Below are 15,570 nucleotides of genomic sequence, written 5' to 3'. Positions count from 1 at the left end.
CGACGCCAACTCCAGCTCCATATATTGACTTTCGGGGAGAAAAAAATCAGAGAGAAGAAATCATCGCGTTTTACGATACGGAGCCGCCGCCAAGCCCTAATCTCTCTCGGGAGGGCTGATCTGGAGTCCGTTCGGGCCTCCGGAGAGGGGGATTCGTCGCCGTCGTCATCATCAACCATCCTCCATCACCAATTTCATGATGCTCACCGCCGTGCGTGAGTAATTGCATCGTAGGCTTGCTGGACGGTGATGGGTTGGATGACATTTATCATATAATCGAGTTAGTTTTGTTAGGGTTTGATCCCTAGTATCCAATATGTTCTGAGATTGATGTTGCTATGACTTTGCTATGCTTAATGCTTGTCACTAGGGCCCGAGTGCCATGATTTCAGATCTGCACCTATTATGGTTTCATGAATATATGTGTGTTCTTGATCCTATCTTGCAAGTCTATAGTCACCTACTATGTGTTATGATCCGGCAACCCCGAAGTGACAATAATTGGGACCACTCCCGGTGATGACCATAGTTTGAGGAGTTCATGTATTCACTATGTGCTAATGCTTTGTTCCGGTTCTCTATTAAAAGGAGGCCTTAATATCCCTTAGTTTCCAATAGGACCCCGCTGCCACGGGAGGGTAGGACAAAAGATGTCATGCAAGTTCTTTTCCATAAGCACGTATGACTATATACGGAATACATGCCTACATTACATTGATGAACTGGAGCTAGTTCTGTGTCACCCTATGTTATGACTGTTACATGACGAACCGCATCCGGCATAATTATCCATCACTAATCCGATGCATACGAGTTTTCCATATATTGGTTCTCGCTTATTTACTTTTCTGTTCCTACTGTTACAATCACTACAAAATACCAAAAACATTACTTTTGCTGTCTTTACTTTTGTTACCGTTACCACCACTATCATATTACTTTGCTACTAAACACTTTGCTGCAGATACTAAGTTTCCAGGTGTGGTTGAATTGACAACTCAGCTGCTAATACTTGAGAATATTCTTTGGCTCCCCTTGTGTCGAATCAATAAATTTGGGTTGAATACTCTACCCTCGAAAACTGTTGCGATCCCCTATACTTGTGGGTTATCAGTAAACATCCGTATAAAATGTTTATCTTATTCTCTTAACGTTGCACCCATATTAATAATGTGCTCAATCCTTGCAGGCGGGTGATATATTTTGGAAAGTTAAATATGATCATGAAGCGGCCAAGAAAGCCAGGAAAGAAAAGAAAGCTGCTAGGAAAGAAGCTGCCAAAAGGAAAGGCAAAAGAGCTACTACTTCTGAATTGCTTCGGCTGGCAGACTCTTCTGAGTCAGAGGTAGCCCTTGACTCCCTTGGCTTATTTTTTAATCATATTATTGACACTGATTATTAGCGGGAGGACACTGGAACAAGCCGCAGCAAGGCTGATGATGTAACTATCCTTTCCTCTGACTCCGAGCCTTTGCCAAGACAGAAAATCCGTAGAGTGACCCGGAAAGTAAGATTTTCTCATCCTCTAGTTCATCACGATCCTCAATTTCTTTTGAAGCGGCAAATTCATGAGAGCCGGAGGCAGACCTGGACCAGCAAGGACGCGGAGCTCTCCTCCGGCTTACCAAATACTCTAAAGAAACGCCAAAACGAGGTTACCTCTATTTAAACTAAGTTTTATCCCTTGGCGGGTCTCTTTCGTCAATCACTCAATCCCTCTGACTCGGATTATCAAGATACATCCCCTTGCTCCGGCGAGTCATTGTAGTCCAATCTGCCGACTTTTAACACCGTACCAGGGTATGATAAGCCACTCACCTTTGTAGCTATTGTAATCTTCTTACTTCTGTATTAATCTTTTTATTTGAATGCATTGGTCAAGCTAAACCCAGCAAGAGGGCTAGAAAAAATAAACTGGCTGAAGAAAGAGTTGCTGCTGATGAGCCGGCTCTTGAAACAACCGTGCCGGAGTTAAGCACTCATGAGCCGCCACTTGAACCAGCACAAGATGTGTCACCTCCTAGTGACCTGCCCACTGACCAAGGCGCTATTGACTCAGAAAATCCCAAACCTCTAAGTCCAACCCGGACAGGTGATACTTCCAATGCTGATATCGAGATCACTGGAACTGGCCATGCTGACCCGGGGACGCCAACCGTGCTGGCCAAATGCCACGCCAAGGAAGAACTTCTGGACCAGCACCGAGTCAAGATGGATGTCACCAATTATGCTCATATGTGTATTGGAGATGTGTTCTCTGGCTATATGAGCCAAGTGCACAGCAGCTGAAACCTCGAGATTGACATGGTGAAGCAGATGCACCATAAATTTGAGGTATGACCCATGTTCTCTTGTTCATTATCCTTCAGTATGTTAGCCCCCAAGTCTGCTGCTTAAGATACTTATGATGTAGACATAGAAATATAAAGAAAGAATAAACTTTCGGCTTACCATGTAGTCCCCAAGGGGCGGCTTAACCAATACGATTGAACCGACTCTTTATAAAAAAATCTTATGGGTATTTGAAGAGCAATATGCATTAGCCCCCTAGTGCCAAGTTTTATTGCTTGCAAAATGCTTCGGACTTACTCATATGAATCACCATAAAATGAACCGTCATAGAAAAAACTATGTAAGACATTAGCCCCCAACTTGCACAGGCTACCACAAGTCAACTTGAGTCTAAGGTGACCAATCTGAAGAGCCGCCTTGAATTCCAGGAGTCAGAACTTGAGAAAGCCAATAGTAAGTTTGAATTTAGTGTTTCTGAACAGGAGAAACTAAAGAAAGATTTTGAGACTGAAAAGAATGCCTGGGCGGATGAAAAGACCGCAATGATAAGCCGGGCTGAAGAAGCAGAAGCGGCTCTGGAAGAACTCACTGGAGAATTGTCCGGGTTAAAGCGCCATATTTCACAAATGGTTGCAGCCATCTTCGGTAAGTCGCTTTGTCATTGTGTACATATCTTAAGCCGTGCAAATAGAATATACGCTAGAAATTAACTCTGCGGGGCATGCTTTGTACAAGCACCAGAAGCTCAAATTTGAACCACAACATGCTGACAAAGCTGAAAGCTGTGTATACCTTGGTGGAACAATTGTACACCGGGTCACAACGTACACTTGCTTCAGTGGCCTTATCCAATGAGATGCCAACCGCCTAACATGGGTCTTAAGTAAGCTTTCAGTCCTTCCGCAACGTATCAATGAATTGAGACGGTCAGCTGCAAGAGCCGGAGCAGTAAATGCTCTAAGCCGAGCTAAGGCCTGGCTGCCTGAACTAGACCCGGAGGATATCGCCATTGGTTACCCAAGTCTCAAGAAAGACGGCACGCCGTTTGAGGACGCGGATTTTCTTGCCTGTGTCAAAGAGGTACGCCCCGTGGCGACTCTGATAGCGGGTTATGATTATACCAAGTACAAGGCGGGTTATGATGAACAAAATCAAAGGATTCCGACACCTGAATATGACGTGACCAGTTTGATTCCCCCAATTTGTAAGGATACATTTGCTCCTGAGGTTGACCCGGCCGGTCTTGTTGATGATGAAGCAGAATTTGAAGCCTTAAAAAACATTGACTGGTCATCATCAACCTTCCAGGAAAAGGAGCAGAGCGCAAGCGCGGAGAGGGCTAACCCGGACGCTTCCGGCCAATCCTGAAGGTGAATCTATCATGGTGACTCAATACCTGGTGTAAAAACAATGCAAACTATTTGGACTTAATGAGTCATGTAATAGGGTAGAGATAACTCTGTTGTGGCCATGCCATCGTGTATGTTTTTTGATGCTTAACATTTTTAAGCTGCCTTGTTATATTCGTGCACACAGTTGATCATTTTTGAAAAATTGTCCTTCAAATAAACTGCTAGGCAGGTCACAAATGTTATCAAAATAATCATAGATTATCCGATTGATAAAAACACAACTATAATAAAATTTTACCACTAGCCCCATCGGTTCATATGACCCGGCCGGTAAGGATGAAGATCCAATATTTGGATACCCGGAAATTACATCGATGCTTATGGTTGGCCACCCATCAGTCGATATTGAACCGGGCTACAGACATTATATTTATAATTGTAAGCCTCCGGAAAAATCTTAAGTCAAACAATGGGGCTTCCCAAGATAACTTAAAACAAAAAGAGAAATAACAATGGCAAGGCTACTGATTCGAATACGATCAGTGAACCGTCCCAGAGGGGTATAAACTATAATTCGAATACGACCATGTAGCCCCCAATGGCTTTGGCATTGCGCAGATCAAGAGGGTACCGACAGCTGTGTTCTCTTTGGTTCGAATACGACCTATTTTTGAACAGGAAGCCCGCTAATGACCTTGGGAGTTTTTTAACAACTCTGATTCGAATACAATCAAAGTTGGTTCCCAGATGGGGTTAAGCTATGACTCGAATACGATCAAGAAGCCCCCAAGTGAGCTCGGCAGTGTGCCAATCAAAAGGGTATCGACTGCTATGTTCTCTTTGGTTTGAATATGACCTATGTTTGAACAGGAAGACCCCTAGTGATCATAATTTTTAACAGCTAGATTCGAATATGATCGTAAGCCGGATCAGAACGGGCTGAGCCGGATCAAATATGACCCGCCCCCGAGCGATCATGCGAGAAAATGATTACAATGATAATAATAAAGCTACCTTGTGAAGAGGAAAAAAGGACAGTGGTCCTGCTTTATTATTGATCATAATATATACATTGGCAAAATATATACATCAGTGGAGCCTATGGCTCAAGTGTTGTAGGGCCGGAGATGAGCAATATTCCACGGCCTCCGGGTCTCTTCCTCCGACTTATGTGAGTCTTTGTGCTCTCAAACGTCAATAAGGTAATATGACCCGTTGTTCAAGTTCTTGCTAACCACAAATGGCCCTTCCCAAGGTGGGGATAACTTGTGAGCATCAGTTTGATCCTGGATGAGCCGGAGCACTAAATCACCTTCCTAAAAAGATCTAGACTTAACTCGGCGGCTGTGGTAACGGCGCAAGTCCTGTTGATAAATCGCCGAGCGAGCTGCTGCCAAGTCCCGATGTTCATCTAACAGATCAAGAGCATCCTGGCTCGCTTGTTCATTGTCTTCCTCCACATAAGCCGCTACACGAGGTGAATCATGACGGATGTCACTAGGGAGAACCGCCTCAGCTCCGTAGACCATGAAGAAAGGCGTATAACTCGTAGATCTGTTAGGAGTAGTGTTCATGCTCCATAACACAGAAGGTAACTCCTCAATCCAACAACCCGGCGTTAGTTGCAAGGGAACAAAAAGCCGGGGCTTAATGCCTTTCAGAATCTCTTGATTGGCTCGCTCGGCTCGACCATTGGACTGAGGGTGAGCCACTGATGAAACATCAAGCCGGATATGCTCACGTTGACAGAACTCCTCCATGGCGCCTTTAGACAGATTAGTGCCATTGTTAGTTATAATGCTGTGTGGAAAACCAAAACAAAATATCACCTTCTTCATGAATTGAACCGCCGTGGCTGCATCACACTTACTGACCGGCTCTGCCTCGACCCACTTTGTGAACTTATCAACTGCCACCAAGAGGTGAGTCTTTTTATCTTTGGATCTCTTGAAAGGTCCAACCATGTCAAGCCCCCAGACTGCGAACAGCAAAGTAATTGGAATCATCCTCAACTCTTGAGCCAGCACATGAGCCCGTCTTGAGAACTTTTGACAACCGTCACATTTACTGACCAGATCCTCTGTGTCAGCATGAGCTGACAGCCAATAAAACCCATGACGAAAAGCCTTAGCCACGAGGGATCTTGACCCGGCGTGATGACCGCAATCTCCTTCATTAATCTCACGGAGAATTTCTTGGCCTTCTTCAGGAGAGATGCAACGCTGGAAAGCCCCTATAACACTGCAATGATGTAGCTCGCCATTGACAATCGTCATGGACTTGGCCCGCCGGGTTATCTGCCTGGCCAGGTTTTCATCCTTAGGCAGTTTGCCCCATGTCATATAAGCCAGATACGGCACCGTCTAGTCTGGGATGACATGAAAATCAGCCACCAACTACGCTTCAGGGTCAGGAATAGCCAAATCTTCCTCTGTTGGTAGCCTGACAGAAGGGTCATGCAAAACATCCAAGAAAATATGAGGCGGCACTGGCTTACGCTGAGAACCCAACCATCTTAAAGAGTCAGCCGCCTCATTCTTTCTACGGTCAATGTGCTCCACCTGATAACCTTTGAAGTGCCTCGCAATTGCATCAACCTCCCGGCGATAAGCCGCCATGAGAGGATCCTTTGAATCCCATTTGCCTGATACTTGCTGAGCCACTATATCTGAGTCGCCGAAGCACCTTACCCAGCTTAAATTCATCTCTTTAGCCATCCGGAGACCATGGAGCAAGGATTCATACTCAGTTGCATTGTTAGTACAAGGAAACATCAACCGGAGTACATAACAAAACTTATCACCCCGAGGGGAAGCCAAAATAACTCCAGCCCTCGAGCCTTCCAATTGCCTAGACCCATCAAAATGAATTGTCCAATAGGTATTGTCCGGCTTTTCCTCAGACATCTGCAGCTCTGTCCAATCATTGATGAAATCCACCAGCGCTTGAGATTTAATAGCTGTGTGTGGCACATATTTTAAACCATGAGGCCCAAGCTTAATGGCCCATTTGGAGACTCGCCCTGTGGCCTCTCTGTTCTGGATAATATCCCCCAAGGGGGCAGAACTAACCACAGTGATGGGATGGCCCAAGAAGTATTGCTTAAGCTTCCGGCTGGCCATGAACACCCCATAGACAAGCTTCTGCCAGTGCGGATATCGCTGCTTGGACTCAATCAGTACCTCACTGATGTAGTAAACTGGCCGCTGAACCGGGTGCTCCTTGCTAGCCTCCTTGCGTTCCACCACAATAACCACGCTGACAGCACGCGTGTTAGCAGCCACATACAGTAACAAAGGTTCCTTGTCAATGGGAGCAGCAAGAACCAGCGACTTAGCCAACTGTTTCTTCAGATCTTCAAAAGCAGTATTGGCGGCGTCACTCCAAGTAAAGCTATCCATCTTCTTCATCATCTAATACAACAGCATAGCCTTCTCCCCTAACCGGCTTATGAACCGGCTTAAAGCGGCGATACGACCCGTCAAACGCTGGACATCATTAATGCATGCCGGCTTGGCCAGGGAGGTGATGGCTTAGATCTTCTCCGGGTTAGCTCGATGCCTTTGTTAGAAACCAAAAAACCCAAAAGCTTGCCTAAAGGCACACCAAAAACACATTTAGCCGGGTTAAGCATCATCTTGTAAACCCGGAGATTATCAAAGGTTTCCTTGAGATCATCAATCAAGGTCTCTTTCTCTCTGGATTTAACCACTATGTCATCCACATAAGCATGAACATTGCATCCAATCTGATTATGAAGACAATTCTGCATGCATCGCTGGTAAGTCGCCTTGGCACTCCTGAGCCCAAAAGGCATTGAAACATAGCAGAAGGCTCCAAACGGAGTAATGAACACCGTCTTATCCTGGTCCTTAACAGCCATCTTGATCTGATGATAACCAGAGTAAGGATCCAGAAAGCTCAAACGCTCACAACCCGCTGTAGCATCGATGATCTGATCAATACGAGGGAGAGCAAAAGGATCAGCAGGACAAGCTTTGTTTAAGTCCATGTAATCCACACACATACGCCAAGTGCTGTTTTTCTTAAGAACAAGCACCGAGTTAGCCAGCCACTCTAGATGAAACACCTCAATGATGAACCCAGCCGCCAAGAGCCGGGCCACTTCCTCACCAATAGCTTTCCTTCTCTCCTCATTAAACCACCGAAGAAATTGCTTGACCGGCTTAAACTTTGGATCGATATTAAGAGTGTGCTCAGCGAGTTCTCTCGGTACACCCGGCATGTCAGATGGCTTCCGTGCAAAAATGTCCCGATTCTCACGGATGAACTCAATGAGCGCGCCTTCCTATTTGGGATCCAAATTAGCACTGATACTGAACTGCCTGGATGAATCGCCTGGGACAAAATCGACAAGATTAGTCTCCTCCGCCGACTGAAATTTCATGACTGGCTCATGCTCTGTAGTTGGCTTCTTTAAAGGTGTCATATCCGTCGGGTCAACATTGTCCTTGTAGAATTTTAACTCTTCCGTCGCACAGACCGACTCGGCATTAGCCGCGTCACCCTCTTCACATTCCAGAGCCACCTTGCGGCTCCCGTGCACCGTAATGGTTCCCTTATGACCCGCATCTTTAGCTGCAAGTACACATAACACGGCCGTGCCATGAACTTGGTGTAAGCCGGCCGCCCAAATAGACCATGATACGGGCTCTTGATCTGAACTACTTCAAACATCAGTTTCTCGGCTCTGGAATCATATTCATCACCAAATGCTACCTCCAACTCTATCTTGCCGACCGGATACGCCGACTTACCAGGTACAACTCCATGGAAAACAGTGATGGACTTCTTAAGGCTCTTATCAGTCAGCCCCATGCGATGGAAGGTCTCATAATAAAGGATATTGATGCTGCTGCCTCCATCCATCAGCACCTTGGTGAACTTGTATCCACCCACTTGAGGGACCACGACCAGGGCTAAGTGACCAGGATTGTCAACCCGGGGAGGGTGATCCTCTCTACCCCATACGATAGGCTGCTTAGACCACCTCAAATAACGAGGAATTGCTGGCTCAACCGCGTTCACAGCCCACTTATGAAGCTTCTGGTCCCGTTTACACAAACTGGTGGTAAACACATGGTATTGCCCACTGTTGAACTGCTTTGGACTGCTCTGGTATCCACCTTGTTGCTGGTGCTGACTGCCCTGGCCAACCTGTTGGTTATATCCACCCTGGTTTCCCTGGGTATTTTGAAAATTGGGATTTGACCCGCCGCCCGAGCCAGGAAAGCCGCCACCACCTAAGCCGCCCGGGCCATTGTTACCGTCAAACATGTTGGAATTCTTGAACGCCTTCATAATCGTGCAGTCCTTCCACAAATGTGAAGCCGGCTTCTCCTTAGTACCGTGTCACGGACAAGGTTCATTCAACAACTGCTCAAGTGTGGGTCCTGACTCGCCGGATCAAGGAGGTGGCCTTCCCTTGCGCCGCTGGTTATGACCCTGTGCATTGGTGTTAGCCACAAATTCCAAGCTACCGCCAGCCTTACGTTTGTTACCTCCTTGATTTGTCGGGTTGTGCTGAGAGCCCTTGCCGTTGCCATTCCTCTTTCCCTTCCCTGCCTTATCATCATCAGACTCGGGATCCTTGGTACTATCAGAATCGGCGTACTTGACCAGAGCCGCCATCAGCGTGCCCATATCATTGCACTCCCATTTGAGCCGCCCCATCTTTTGTTTCAAAGGTAAGAAATGGCAATTCTTCTCCAACATTAAGACAGCAGAGCCGGCGTCCATCTTATCAGACGAATGTATTATGGCCTTAACCCGGCGTACCCAATGGGTTGTAGACTCACCCTCTTCCTACTTACAATTCGTCAGATCCACGATCAACATGGGCTACTTGCACGTGTCTTTGAAGTCCTGGATGAAGCGGGCCTTCAACTCCGCCCATGAACTGATTGAATTAGGTGGTAGGCCTTTCAACCAGGTGCGGGAAGTTCCATCCAACATCATGGTGAAGTACTTAGCCATCGCCGTGTCAGTAACCTCCAATAGTTCCATGGCCATCTCGTAGCTCTCAATCCATGCCCCGAGCTGCAAGTCGGTTGTGTAATTCGGCACCTTCCTTGGTCCTTTGAAATCTTTGGGAAACCGCTCGTTACGTAGAGCCGGCACTAGACACGGGACCCCTCCAGTCCGGGTGGCTATACCTGCCTCAACAGAAGTCGCCGGATAAGCCGGATATGGCTGATAAGCCGTCAACTAAGCCGCTTGCTCAGCCTCCTGCTGAACCGCCCGTTTAGTCTCTTGCCGCAGCCTCTCTTGATCTACCAAGTTAACGGCCTGCTGACACGGCGGGTTACCTCCACCAGGCTGGTCGCGGCGTCTAACATTGCTTGATACGGCCGCCGAATCCATGTGCCTGCTATAACTTGGGCTTCGGCTCAGACGAAGGGTGGATTGGATCCTGTCTCGGCTGTATGAGTATGGCTCCTGCTATACTAAGGCCGTCTGAAGAAGTTCCCTGACCCGGCGGGTTTCAACTGCAGTTGGAGAGTCCCCATCAATTGGGAGAGCCGCCAATCGGGTTGCTGCTGCTATCATGTTTTCCAATGGGTTGGAGTAATGACCCGGGGGTGTTGGTACATACTGAGGTGGCGCCATGTTCACACGGGGAGGTCCCATCACTGGTGACGGAAATGGTGCTTCGTCCCTGGGTGTCGCAACATGGTTCGTTCCTGTGCACGGAGGGAGCCATGGCGGGTTGCCTGTCTGCGGGGTAAGCCACGGCGGGTTACTGGGCCCTGCTCCTGGCGTGTTAAAAAGGTTCCGAGGGTCATAAACCGGGGGAAGTCGAGACTGGGTCTTTTGATACCTTTTCCTCATGACCTCGTTAGCCGCGTTCTGATCTTGTGTAAGCCGGAAAGCAGGCGCCTGGATCTGTTGAGCCTGAACATCCAGAGCCGCCCGCTCTGCGGTTATCCTAACATCTTCTGCTGCCAGGGCTTCCTTAGCTTGCGCCATATCTAGCTTTCACTGTGCCACTTCCGCATCATGACTAGCTTGATCCGCGGGGCTGACTACGGCGGTTAACAGGGTGGTCAACTTGTCGGTGAGATCCATTAACACCTGGGCCGGTGAACACACCGGACCTCCTGCCCTAGTTTCCGCAGACCCGGAGGTTACCGCTGATGCAGTTGCGGAGTCTTGGACGGGTTGGGTGCCGGCCATGAAGATCCCAACCCTGCTCGGCGGCTCGAGACAATCCGGAATACTGCTGCCATCGGAACAACCCCCAAGCCCGCCATCCTGCAATTGGTACAACGAATCCGTCTCACCTGTGGACGACTCACCATCGGAGAAGATGGCTGTCTCACCACCAGAGACAGATCCATCAGAGAGTCCTCCGTGGATGCATCCCACAAAGGCACGTTTCACCACTGGGGGAGCCCGGGCGGGTCTCGCGCGTTGAGCTGTTTCGACGAGGTCGGTGTGGATGTCCGGCTCAGGGCCCGGCTCGCCGATCTTGCCGATGAAGACGTGGATTCCGCCGAAGGGGACCCGGTACCCGTACTCAATTGAGCCGGCGTCGGGGCCCCAACCTGCATCGTCGATGTAGAGCTTTCCGCGACGACTCTTGGTCATCTGTCCCACAGCGTATCCCTTGAGCCCTTCGAAGCTGCCCTTCAAGAACTCAAATCCACCGTGCGCTGGCCCCATGGTGGCCGCCAACTGTCGTGGAATTGTCACGTCACATGTCCTAGTGAAAGGACTTAGTCGTGGAGCCATTGAAACTAGGAACCTTGAAGGGTTTAATCAGGACAAGAGACACAAGAGGTTTATACTAGTTCGGCCCCTTACGATGAAGGTAAAAGCCTACGTCTAGTTGTGATTGGGACTATGTATGTCTCGATAACCAGGAAGCAGAATTGCTTGACCTAGCTCTCGAGTTGTTGTTTCGTACCCAGAACCGCCACCGGGTCGTCCCTTTATATACTGAGGTTGACGCCCAGTGGCTCTACAGAGTCCCTGTCGGCTTATAAACTATATCCGGCTCGGTCTCTTAATATTTCTTGCCTTACAGTATAAGTTACATGGATAAGGCGGTTTAACACTACGGGCCTTAAGTCACCTCTGGACCTTTGGGCCTTTAATAAACCGCCATCTTCAAGCTTGAGCTTCAGTCTTCAAGAATGCTTGTAGGTATAACCCGGCTCCTTCTGGCGGGTCATACCTAGTAGTTATATCCCCAACATCATCCCTTGCATATTATAGTTCATCGCGAAGTTCTAGTAACTTGGTGATGGTGACTAGAGAACTCTGTCAATCACTATCTTATCTGGAAGATTAACTCCCACTTGATTCAAGCGATTGTAGTACCCAGACAATCTAAGCACATGCTCACTAGTTGAGCAATTCTCCTCCATCTTTTAGCTATAGAACTCGTTGGCGACTTTCTTATCTCTCAACTCGGGTATTTGCTTGAAAAATTAACTTCAACTCCTGGAACATCTCATATGGTCCATGACGTTCAAAATGTCTTTGAAGTCCCGATTCTAAGCCGTTAAGCATGGTGCACTAAACTATCACGTAGTCATCATATTGAGCTAGCCAAACGTTCATAGCGTCTGCATCTGCTCCTGCAATAGGTCTGTCACCTAGCGGTGCATCAAGGACATAATTCTTCTATGCAGCAATGAGGATAAACCTCAGATCACGGACCCAGTCCGCATCATTGCTACTATCATTTTTCAACTTAGTTTTCTCTAGGAACACATATAAAACATAGGGAAGCAATAACGCGGGCTATTGATCTACAACATTATTTGCAAAATACTATCAGGACTAAGTTCATGATAAATTAAAGTTCAATTAATCATATTACTTAAGAACTCCCACTTAGATAGACATCCCTCTAATCATCTAAGTGATCACGTGATCCAAATCAACTAAACCATGTCCGATCATCACTTGAGATGGAGTAGTTTTCAATGGTGAACATCACTATGTTGATCATATCTACTATATGATTCACGCTCGACCTTTCGGTCTCAGTGTTCCGAGGCCATATCTGCATATGATAGGCTCGTCAAGTTTAACCTGAGTATTCTGCGTGTGCAAAACTGTCTTACTTCCATTGTATTTGAACGTAGAGCTTATCACACCCGATCATCACGTGGTGTCTCGGCACGATGAACTTTCGCAACGGTGCATACTCAGGGAGAACACTTATACATTGAAATCTAGTGAGAGATCATCTTATAATGCTATCGTCGATCAAAGCAGAATAAGATGCATAGAAGATAAACATCACATGCAATCAAAATATGTGACATGATATGGCCATCATCATCTTGTGCCTTTGATCTCCATCTACAAAGCATCGTCATGATCTCCATCGTCACCGGCATGACACCATGATCTCCATCATCTTGATCTATATCAATGTGTCGTCACATAGTCGTCTCACCAACTATTGCTCTTGCAACTATTGCTATCGCATAGCGATGAAGTAAAGCAATTATTTCGCGCTTGCATCTTATGCAATAAAGGGACAACCATAAGGCTTCTGCCAGCTGCCGATAACTTCAACGAAACATGATCATCTCATATAACAACTTATATCTCATCACGTCTTGACCATATCACATCACAATATGCCCTGCAAAAACAAGTTAGACGTCCTCTACTTTGTTGTTGCAAGTTTTACGTGGTTGCTATGGGCTAAGCAAGAACCGTTCTTACCTACGCATCAAAACCACAACGATAGTTCGTCAAGTTAGTGATGTTTTAACCTTCTCAAGGATCGGGCGTAGCCACACTCGGTTCAACCAAAGTTGGAGAAACTGACACCCGCCAGCCACCTGTGTGCAAAGCACGTCGGTAGAACCAGTCTCGCGTAAGCGTACGTTTAATGTCGGTCCGGGCCGCTTCATCCAACAATACCGCCGAACCAAAGTATGACATGCTGGTAAGCAGTATGACTTGTATCGCCCACAACTCACTTGTGTTCTACTCGTGCATATAATATCTACGCATAAAACAGGCTCTGATACCACTGTTGGGGAACGTAGTAATTTTAAAAAAAATCCTACGCACACGCAAGATCATGGTCATGCATAGCAACGAGAGGGGAGAGTGTTGTCCATGTACCCTCGTAGACCGAAAGCGGAAGCGTTAGCACAACGCAGTTGATGTAGTCGTACGTCTTCACGATCCGACCAATCCAAGTACCGAACGTACGGCACCTCCGAGTTCAGCACACGTTCAGCTCGATGACGTCCCACGAACTCCAATCCAGCAGAGATTTGCGGGAGAGTTCCGTCAGCACGACAGCGTGATGACGGTGTCGATGATGCTACCGACGCAGGGCTTCGCCTAAGCACCGCTACGATATTACCAAGGTGGAATATGGTGGAGGGGGGCATCGCACACAGCTGGGAGAGATCAACATATCAACTTGTGTGTCTAGAGGTGCCCCCTGCCCCGGTATATAAAGGAGTGGAGGAGGGGGGAGGGCCGGCCCTCCTATGGCGCGCCCTCGAGGAGTCCTACTCACACCGGGAGTAGGATTCCCCCCTTCCAACTAGTAGGAGTAGGAGTCAAGGAAAGGGGAAAGAGAAGAGAAGGAAGGAGGGGGTGCAACCCCTCCCCCTAGTCCAACTCGGACTAGGCCTTGGGGGGCACGCAGCCTCCCATCTCTCTTTCCCTAAAGCCCAATAAGGCCCATATACTCCCCGGCGAATTCCCGTAACTCTCCGATACTTAGATAAATACCCGAATCACTCGGAACCTTACAGATGTCCGAATATAGTCGTTTAATATATCGATCTTTATGTCTCGACCATTTCGAGACTCCTCATCATGTTCCCGATCTCATCCGGGACTTCGAACTACCTTTGGTACATCAAAACACATAACTCATAATATAAATCGTCACCGAACGTTAAGCGTGCGGACCCTACGGGTTCGAGAACTATGTAGACATGACCAAGACACGTCTCCGGTCAATAACCAATAGCGGAACCTGGATACTCATATTGGCTCCTACATATTCTACGAAGATCTTTATCGGTCAAACCGCATAACAACATACGTTGTTCCCCTTATGTCATCGGTATGTTACTTGCCCGAGATTCGATCGTCGGTATCTCAATACCTACTTCAATGTCGTTACCGGCAAGTCTCTTTACTCGTTATGTAATGCATCATCCCGCAACTAACTCATTAGTCACATTGCTTGCAAGGCTTATAGTGATGTGCATTACCGAGAGGGCCCAGAGATACCTCTCCGACAATCGGAGTGAAATACGCCAACTCAACAAGTACCTTTGGAGACACCTGTAGAGCACCTTTATAATCGCCCGGTTACGTTGTGACGTTTGGTAGCACACAAAGTGTTCCTCCGGTAAACGGGAGTTGCATAATCTCATAGTTATAGGAACATGTATAAGTCATGAAGAAATAAATAGCAACATACTAAACGATGAAGTGCTAAGCTAACGGAATGGGTCAAGTCAATCACATCATTCTCTAATGATGTGATCCCGTTAATCAAATGACAACTCATGTCTATGGCTAGGAAACTTAACCATCTTTGATTCAACGAGCTAGTCAAGTTGAGGCATACTAGTGACACTTTGTTTGTCTATGTATTCACACATGTATATGGCTAGGAAACTTAACCATCTTTGATCCTCCACGCGGGTGAGCGCCGCATTACCAGGGCCGCGCATCGCAGCGCCAAGGGCCAGCATGCCGCGGACAAGCCACTACCAGGTCACCAGCCTCGGGAGTAGGCAGAGGACCCACCATCCAGCGTAGCCATGGCATCCCCTACCACCTCATACACACGCCAGATCCGGGCCAACCTCGCCTTCCAGTGCCAGTCGAAGAAACACCCCGCCGGTACCGTCACCGGAGCCAGCCGAGCTTCGCCGGTCGGTCCCTCAAGCGGCGG

This window comes from Triticum dicoccoides, chromosome 7B (genome assembly GCF_002162155.2).
Source record: "Triticum dicoccoides isolate Atlit2015 ecotype Zavitan chromosome 7B, WEW_v2.0, whole genome shotgun sequence".
NCBI classification, from domain to species: Eukaryota; Viridiplantae; Streptophyta; class Magnoliopsida; order Poales; family Poaceae; genus Triticum; species Triticum dicoccoides.
The sequence above is the reverse complement of the archived record's forward strand: the minus strand, read 5'-3'. Positions refer to the sequence as shown.